We start from the raw sequence: 9,507 nt of genomic DNA, 5'->3' as shown, positions 1-9,507 counted from the left end.
ACGGCACCGCACAGCTCTGGCAGTTTGTCTGCTGTCTCGTTATGTGCCTCGCTTTAATGTATGGAAAGCTGTTACCCAAAATGTCCTTCATATAGGGAAAAATAGAACAAATGGATGAGTAATGTATGACTTGTAGTGCTGTAAACATTCCCCAGCATGTCATTAATACCCAGCTTTATTTGTGTCTTCATCCACAGGCCTCTCCTGCCCTGCAGAGGAGGGCTGGGGAGCTGAAGCCGGGCAGGGAGGGGAGGAGGGAACGGTGGGAAGGCAAATTTTGCTCCAATGGATCTTCAGCAGCAGCAGTTCTCCGCACAAAGTTCTGCCCTCCAGACCTGGGGCAAGGTAGGATCCCTTGTTTTATTACTTTTAGTTGGCAAATACACAAAGTTGTGCGTTTTTCATCCACTTGTGCTTGGCAAGTGAGACCTACCCTGGTGCACTGGGACTCCTGGTTTTGCTAAAAGGATAACAACGGTAAAAACTCCAATTTCTGCCCAGTGCTCTTGACACCCACCACCAGAACTCCAAAGAATGGCTTGCTGAGCTCTCAGATGCTCTGAGGGAAAATCCTTCAGGAAAAGGAGGTGTTAAGGGCTGGGTTGGACGGGGCTCTGAGCAGCCTGGGATGGCGGAAGGTGTTGGAATGGGACAATCTTTAAGACCCCTTCCAAAGCAAACCGTTCTATGAAAAGCCATCAAGAGCTGGTTTTGGTGGTGATGAATTTCAAGGTATGGAGTATGAGATGGATAAGAAAACCTGAAGCAGTGCAGAGCTGGCCAGAGTCCCATTTGCAAATCTGTAGTTGCAGTGATTTGGTTTGAACTCGAGTGGAACTTCAACACTGAGCAGGGAAAGCTGCTTTTGTGAGATATTCAACACAGAGGCTGTGCTGGGCTCAGGAATGGGCCTGGAAACAAGGACCAGGAGCTTTGACACTCGCTGAGTGGGAGAGCTCAGCAGCAGGGTGGGAGGGAGCCGGTGGCCGTGCTCTGTGTTTGTAGGAAAAGCCATCAGCAAGTGCTTCCTGAATGCTTTTCAAATCAGTCAGAGAGAAGGGGCCGGGGAAAAGAAGGATTAGGCAGGCGGCTGAGGAATAATACAGGACAATAAATTCTCGAAATCTGCTACTAAATCTATCAAGGCGAATAATACATCCCGATGGGAGGAAGACATTATTTGTTTTTTTGTTTTAAATTTGCCAGATCTCCTTTTTTTTTGCATTTGTCTCAGGGAGGTGAGGACTTTGAAAAGGCAATTACAACTGGTGAGTGATTAGTGTTAGATGTGACACATTTATGCATCAAATATTTAACTGCATTAACCTTCAAGGAATTTACACTGACACCTTGAAAGATCTATCCTGTGCTCAGCCTGAAAAATCTGAATTCTCCCTCAACTTCCATCTTATTTACATTAATTTTATTACAAAATAAATGAGTCTAAAATATTGATGGAGTTTTTCCAGGTTCTGAAGGTGGTGTGGCAGGAGAGTTGGAGGGAAGCAGGCACAACTGGGGATTCTTTAGGGAGAGGTTTTTGAGGGAACGCAGTGGTGCAAGCGCACTGAAATGAGGTTATTTTCTGGTTTCTTCCCTGGCTGTCCCATCCTGGAGGGAAGATGGCTGAAAGGGATGAGGTTACACAGCTCGTTTATCCACTTTAGGGTTTAATTTCCTGCTAATAAGGTATTTAAACCTTCCAGAAAGCAGCTTGTGGTCTTTGTAGACTTTTAATCTTTACACATTATGCAGAAAGGAAGTACATGCTCACAGAGGGTTCTTACTGGGGATTTTCAGGAAATATTCAGGTTATTAAAGAGCTCCTCGTGCTGCTCCTCTCCAGTTCCCAGCAGTGTGGTCTCTGCCTGGTGTATCCAAATTTCCACGTGGTTCCCCAGCTCTGGCAGTGGGAAGCAGCTCCTCTGGTGCCGGTTCAGCTCCATGTCTCTTGTGCTTCACTCCACTGAAATCTGGTTAGGTACGAGACAGACTCCGGTGGAATGAAGGACAACAGAACCCATGGATCGTCCTCATTTCCCTCAGGAAAACGCGGGCGAGGTTTTGGGGTGCTAAGGTGCCTTTAGGGACGCCCGCTGGGTCACCTGCGATGTTCAGGCGTGTGTGAGAGGTGTGAACTTGGTGCTTGGAGGGATTCTCTGGGCTGAAATCATCCTTTTCCTTTCCCCCCACCATATCCGTGTTTTTCACCTCTGTAACTTTAGCCTGGAACAAAGCAGCCACTTTGGACACTTAGTCCTGTTAATTGTGGGAACAACCGAGCCAAGGATGTGGCAACCTCGTCTTTGGAAGGCCTTTAAGGCACCAGGAGCTTCTGCAAATCAAATGCTCAAGGCTTTTTTTGTCTTTTATGGCTTTTACAAGGGAGCTGCGACCAGATAATGGCCACGGCCTTAAACCCTGAACTTATAAAACCCAGGGAATGCCTGGAGGCGATTTTCCTCAAAGTGCCAGTCCTTTTTAGAGACCTCTGGCCATACTGGGAGTGCGTTAAGGTACTGCTTCCCTTTAGCCGTGACAGGGGAGAGATAATCCCATTTAGTCCCGGCCCCAGGATGTGGGAACTGGGGTTTGCTCCCTTCAGGTGCTTCGTGAAGCCCGGGCAGAGCAGGGGACTCATCCCCTGTCCCAGCGTGGCACTGCCAGGCTGCTCCTGCTCATCCCTTCTGTGAGATGGATCATGGATATCATGGATATCATGGGATTGCCCTGTGGCACCATGATGATTTAAATAGTTTAAAACCCTCTAAAGGGTGTTCAGCCTCTTCCTGAAAGCTTCCAATCTGTGAAAGAGAAAAGTAATGAAAATTAAGACTGTTAGGAATATTCCACCTTCAAAATCCAACCCATCCCTACATCTGTGCAATAAAGACATTTCTGAGATTCCTGTAAAGGAATCTGTAGGTTGAAATATTTTACTTTATGGATATGTCCAGGGTTTATCTATAAAATTAACAAATCAGAACATAATGCATATCCTTAGCATCGCATGTTGCTTCTCCTCTAAATAACTGAAAACAGTAAGACAAATCTACCTCGAAACACACAAATCCCATGAATGAAATGAAAATTCACCACATCCCAGCAAGGAATTGCAAATGGTGTTTCCAGTTTGGGTGGCTTTTCCAAATTAAGGTCCCAACTCCTTCCTCCTTAATGCCTGGGAAAACTGGGGCTTTCAGAAGGGTCCAGTTCTGACTTTTGGCAAACCTCCCACGCACTTGGATAACTTTAGATTTCAAATTTTAATTTGCTTGCCCTTTGCAGCTTGGGAAAAGAGAGCTTAAAGTGCAAAACTTGCCTTGGAGGTGAACTGAAATGTTTGCCTGCACTTAAATTAAAAAAAAAAAAAAAAAAAAAACAACCCCGAAAACCAACCAAAAACCCAACCCACAAACCCCCAGTGCGGAGGTGCTGATGGACGATTTAAGAGAACAAATAGTTCAGGGTGTTTCTCTCTCTCTCCTGCCTTTAAATCGAAACCTGCTGCTGCCCTGAAGCCTCTCCCTTGGTTTTGTCAGGACTTGTTAAAAGCTTCTGGGTAAGCCCTGAGAAAGGGTGGCCTAGGCAGGAACCCATCAACTGAAATTCCTCAGTGCAATCCTGGCTTATTTGAAATGCCTTTTATCAGGCAAGTTAGGACGGGTTCAGCCCCGAAAATGCCTCATGCGCGGCTCCCGGCCATTAACCCCTTCCTGCCTGGGACACACCGAGCCCAGCACAGGGAGCGAACAGCTGCAGGCTGGGTTCGGCTCCAGCTTCCTTCGGGAGCAGCTCAGATCGTTAAATCAAGGTGCTTATCAGCGAAATCTCACATTAAATAAATGGTAATAAAAACCTGAAATACGAGCTCCAGGGACCCACCTCCAACAGCTCCCCTCAACTCTGAACAGCCAATTTCAAGTGTAGGGAGTTGGGATTTTCAAATTTTTATGAGACACCCCTTGATTTTTGCTTTTCACTTGGGAGAAGTGAAGGGTCAGGCTGCAGCTCCCCCTGAACAGCAGCAAAGGTCGGCTGCATCCTTCAGAAGGGGCAAACCTTTAACTAAAGGTCAGGTAAACTTGTGCTGGATGTCCCTGAACTTTAAAGTGAGCAAACGTTTCTCTGTTCCTTTGTCTGTGGAGGAACCAAGCAGTCAAGGCAGATGCTCTGAGCCGGCTGCATTGGCTACACTGAAAGGGCTTTGCATGAACCCCAGGGATTGCAACCTCTGGAAATTCAGTGCCGTGCCCTCCGTGCTCTGAAAAGTGCCAGGAACTCCCCATCCTGGAGAGAAAATATAAAATAATTCCTGTCCCTGTAATATTGGCTCAGCTCTGACACTGGGACTTCCAGAGGCAGCACTTCCACAGCCCCAGCCTGATCCAGCTGTTGTGTCTCACAAGAACCTTTGGGCTGTTCCTGCTCAAGGCTCATTCAGGGGGTTCCTGCCTTTCTCAGGTGTTACCCTCACACTTTTCCATATGTTTTGCTTTCAACTGGCTGCTATTTCTTTCAAAAGGGAAATTCCTCTTGGTTTTCAGGAAGTTTTACCCCATAATAATCAGCTACATTTGAAATTGGCTTTACCCCTGTCCGTTGCACGTGGAGAGGAACCTGATTGTTCAGCAGCAGCTGAAGCCAAAGCTCCTGGTTCTCTCTTGGAAAAGTGAGAGAAGGCCTTCGGACACTTTTGCTGGTACACAACAGCCGACACAAGGCATCCACAGAAAGGGGAAGATGCAGCCTGAGGCCCCTGGTCCCTCTGATCCCAGAGATCAGGAGGGAGCTCACCCAAGCTAAGCTTCAGCATCTTATAACACCACATCACAATGACTTTGGGACCTCAGAGACCTGCGCAAACTCAAACTAAAGCAAGTTAAAATTGTCTCCATAAGGCAAATTAACAAATGTGACTGTTTTCTAAAATATTTCACTTCTTGGGATATCACTGGATAGGAAACAATTTTAAGTGATTCACAGAAAAATCAACAGAAGAATCAACTGATGAAAATTAAGTTAAATCCTTACAAGTGGTGGCCTGGAGAGCAGCTCAGATCTGGTGTTTGTTGCACCAGTGCAAGTCCAGAGGGACTGCAAGGTTCTGATTGAGTCAGACTGTTCTTAAACCAACCTCCACACTCTCGGTGGTTTGGGAAATACCTCCCCAAGAGCCATCAGCTGCTGCTTTCAGTAGCTTTGCTATCATTTACGACTTGAAACATCCCCAGGAGCTGTTTAAGAAGTTCTCATTTTTCCTTTTAGAAGCCATGTCCTGGCTTCAGCTCCCACGTGGCCCCGGGCAGCTGTGTTGGTGTTTGTAGGGAATGAGCTGCGCTGCTGCCACAGGAACGGGATTAATTAGAACACCTCGTTAAAGCATCCTGTGTCTCCACTCCCCAAACCCCCATCTCTACACAGGTGGCTCCCAGACCCTGCCCCACTTTTACCCAACCCCTCCGGACACGTGGATGGAGCAGTCACTCACTCACCTGGCTCTCGTGAACAGGTCCCAATCCCATCCCGCGGCCGCTCCACTCAACTTTGAACCAAAACAACAAAAACAGGCTAAGGAGGCAAGAGACTCAGTTAGAACAGTGGGCGAGTAAGGAAACTGGGGGGTTCGTTCTTTCTTTCTTTCCATGTTTGGAGCAGACTCGGGGGGCGGGGGCCCAGGACAGCGCGGTGCCGGCCCCGGCCCCTCCCGGCGGCCGCAGGTGCGGCTTTATCCCCGCGCTCACCTGCGGCCGCAGCCAATGGAGCTCCCGGCTCCTCCCTGCCCGGCCCTCCCCGCACTCACAAAACCACCCAAACGGCCCCAAAACACTGCAGCCTCCTCTGCCGTTCCTCCTGCTGCGCTCCAAGGTCTTGTTTATAAACCCAATGTTAATCCAAAGTAGAGGAAAAAGTGCACTTTAATTTTTGCCCCATTAATTGCCTTTTTTTAGTTGCCTTTCCATACAAGAAATATTTCATTTTGCTTTGCCAGAGCTGCTAAAGAAATGGGAAATGTGTTGGGAGAGCTGGCTCTTGAGTTGTGAGGTAGGGACTGTGATGTGATTGCTGTAAACTCAGAATTCAGGTCAAGAGCCCACTGTGGGGGTATAAACTTGTAAAGAATTTGGGTAGGAGAACTCTGGAAGGTGTAGGGATGCTCTGTCCAAGGGCCTCCATGCAGTAGTTTTAATTCCAGTTCTAAAGGAGTCCCGTTTATAGTGGGACTCACTGTTCATGCTGTGAACCTCTGGAGCCTCTTCCTTTCCTCACCCCTTCCTCTCTGCCCTCCTTTGGGAGGGGGTGCCCACCCCTGGCTGGCCCTGGAGCTGCCCTGCAGGGTGGGCACAGCTCTGGAGCAGTTTCCTTCCAGCCTCCCAACCCATTCCTGTGAGAGAGCTCAGCAGGCCAGGCTCGAGGTGCCCGTGCTTTGCATGGAGCAAAAATATCCTGGGAGTTCTTCTGGATTTTCTAGGTCTACTCATCTGCACAAATGAAAATATTCCAGTTGGTTTGCCTTTCCAGTGGAGTAGGGCATAAATAACTGAATAACAAAAATTAAGTTTTACTGCTCTTTTTGTTTTCTTTTTATAGTGCTAACAACTTACTCCCATTCTTCCACGCTGTTTTCTGTGTAAGGACTGCACACAAGTCCTGATTTTCCTTTTGTTTATTGGGTAAATTAGAATTTCCAAAGCCTGGCTGCTTTAGCAGTGACACAGGTCACAACGTTTGCTGCTTTAATTTGGGCTGTGCTGAACTGCCCTGAGCAGCAGTTTCCAGCACAACTGCCCACAGTTAGGAATGAAAACCTCTGATTTTTGCCCACACATTTCAAGCATGGAGGTGAACACATCAGTCTGTAAATGTGGCTCCTGCAGCACCTTTAGAGAAAGGGAAGTCAGTGTTTTTCATGTGAGAAATAAGAACTGAAGGTTATCACTGTTCATTTTCTGCTTTTATTTTCTCAGGGTTCTGTAAAACCAGGAGCCAAACTCGCCACAATTTTCTCTCTGCACAGTTTGAAGCCAGGGCTGTTGTACTTTCAGATACAAATCTGTTCTTTTATTTGTTTTATCTCCTACTGGAAAATAACAAATACCTTTAAAGTTTACAGCTGCTACTGTCAAGGACGGATAGGGAGGGACTGGCTGGGGCACGGGGAGCTGCAGGAATGTCCTGTTGTTCCATAATACCCAATTATGTCAACTACCCCTTCCTTTAAACTTTCAACACGTCCCCGTTAGGTGGGAAAAGCTGCCAGCACATCATAAAAGTGCTGCTGCAAAGCCCAGCCCTGCTGATGGAAACGTGTCAGGGGATGGAGCTCTGCCCTGCAGGGTCTGGGAGGCACATTCCACCCCTTGGCTCCTGAGGAGGAAACCTGTGTGGTCTTGAAGGCTTGTCAGCTCTGACCTCTAAATTTGTCCCATAAATGGGATCAATTTACTGGGTCTGGAGGTTTGAGACATCAAACACAGCCCAGGGAAGCTCAGGACCATGTCTCCTGCAACTGCCCACTGTAAATTCAGTCCGCAAGCAGGTGGAGAAGAATTATTTGGGGGTTTTTCACTGTCTGCATCAAAAGTTTATGACTGCGAAAAACGTATTTATAAAGCAGCTGCTTCTGCCTCAGACTGTGCGTTCCTGATGTCCCCAGCCCAGAGAAGGGACCCCCGGAGCCTTGCTGGGTCTCAGTTTGGTTTCCCTGGTGTGCTCAGCACAACCAGCCCTTCCTGCCCCTCTGCCTGGGCACTGCTCCCTCTCCCACGCGCATGAAAGGCAAAGCAGCCCGGGACCTTTCTGAAGTGGAGCCAGAACTCCCTGTTTGATCCTGGCGAGGCTCCTTCCCGCCTGGTTCTGCTCTCAGCAGCGCTGGGTGAGACCTGCAGGGTTTGCAGGGTGTCTGTGGGAGCCGAGCTCGAGCCTTTCCCAGCCAGTCCCTCCCCTCAGCTGCTCCTCTCTCTGCTCTGAACGGGGCTTTTTGCTGGGAATAGTGAGAAACACGTGCTGCAAAATTAAGACTCCGAGCTTGTAATAAAATCTTTGTATTCCGGAAAAACAGAGAAAAAGAGAGAGGCTGAGGTTTGCCTGGGTTTCTTTGAGATTTATCCCTGTTCCATCACCCAAATTCTTGTTTGGGACTGCGGATTTATCGCTGGAATTACTGATTGCTGTCACTGCTCTTGAAATCCTGCTTACAAGCTGCTCTGGCTTTATGGCAGTAGCTGCTCAGGAATGCTCTTGCTGACAGCTCAGCAGCACAGGAATCAGGTGGAGCTTCACCACTCAGGTGAATTTCCCCGCGCAGCGCTGGTGTGATGCAGGTTTGTGTTGGAGATAAAATGATTTTATTTTTTTTGAACAATTGAAAAAGTGAATAAATTGGAGCGTTCAGGCAGTGCCAAGCCTGGGGCTGGTGCAGGTGGCAGGATGCAGTTTTGCTGCTCAAGTGAGCAAATCTGGAGATGAAGATTCTTCTTCCTTGAGAAGACAATGAGGAGCCTGTGTGCCAACTTCTCCTCCCTCAGCAGAGGATGGTGGCTGTGAATTCCTGTCAAAGCACCCAGGGCTGGGCAGGGCCCCTGCCCCTTGGGTCGAGCTCTGCCAGGCTCCTCTGGGGGAGGAGGAGACTCAGCAGCTGCTGCCCCATCTCTGCTCAAGCTTTCCAAAGGGGCTGGCACAGGGGAAGGGCTTAAATAACCTTCAAACGAAATAATTAGAGATTGATTTATACCTTAATTGCACAGCAGTATCCCAAGGCTCTGGAGGGAGCCAGGCCTGCTCTGCCTTTGAAGATGAGACAGAGTGGCTGTGCTTTAATTACGGAAGGGTTACCTGCATTTTCTGTGTCTGCAAGAGGTCAGGAACTGAGATTTATAGTAATTCCTGAATTTCTGCTGTGGAATAGAACTTTAGAAGACAATTTCCCCTGGCCACAGGGGCATTGATCAGACCAACAGTCCTAACAGAGTGTTTGGCTGGGGCAGCTCATTGCTGTCAGTGAGTTTTACCTGTAAATTCTGTCTAAACCTTATTAACAAAGATATTTGTGCAGAGATGCATCTTCCAGACCCACCTGCTGCAGGCATCAGGCAAAATCAGCTCTGTAGTCCCCAGTCACTGCAGGATTAAACCCTCTCTGTGCCCACTCTCGGGTCTGGGAGCTGGCTTTGATGGCGAGGAGGCAGAGTGAATCCCCCTGCTGACAAAACTAATGCAACAGTAATTTCAAAATAAACCTTTTAAGCTGATGTATGTGGTCTAAAGCCACCCGAGCATTGCTTAGGAGTGTATTTTTCAGTTTCATGTTTGCAAAAGAAAAAAAAAAGCAAGAAAAAAGTCTCGGCATCTGCCTTCCCAGGGAATGAACTTTTAAGCAGAAGAGATGAAATTTCTGATTCCTCTGTGAATTTTAATGCCCCGAAAGAAACATTTAGCACTGTTTTAGCTTGCAGGTCACTGGAGGTCTCTGTCTCTGTGCACAGCTGGGTTTTAGGAGCCCTGTTT

The 9,507-nt window shown here is 48.0% G+C and overlaps 1 long non-coding RNA gene across 1 annotated transcript; it reads right to left on the bottom strand.

Moving 5' to 3' along the window:
• Nucleotides 1-1,406: 1,406 nt before the first annotated feature.
• On the bottom strand, nucleotides 1,407-5,717 carry LOC116455470. Its single transcript, XR_004244396.1, has 2 exons — nucleotides 5,496-5,717; nucleotides 1,407-2,804 (listed from the first exon to the last, which is right to left on the bottom strand). It is a non-coding gene; the product is annotated as an uncharacterized LOC116455470 (long non-coding RNA).
• Nucleotides 5,718-9,507: the final 3,790 nt, after the last annotated feature.

This window comes from Corvus moneduloides, chromosome 24, assembly GCF_009650955.1.
Source record: "Corvus moneduloides isolate bCorMon1 chromosome 24, bCorMon1.pri, whole genome shotgun sequence".
Taxonomy (NCBI): domain Eukaryota; kingdom Metazoa; phylum Chordata; class Aves; order Passeriformes; family Corvidae; genus Corvus; species Corvus moneduloides.
This window is presented reverse-complemented; position numbering and strand designations above follow the sequence as displayed.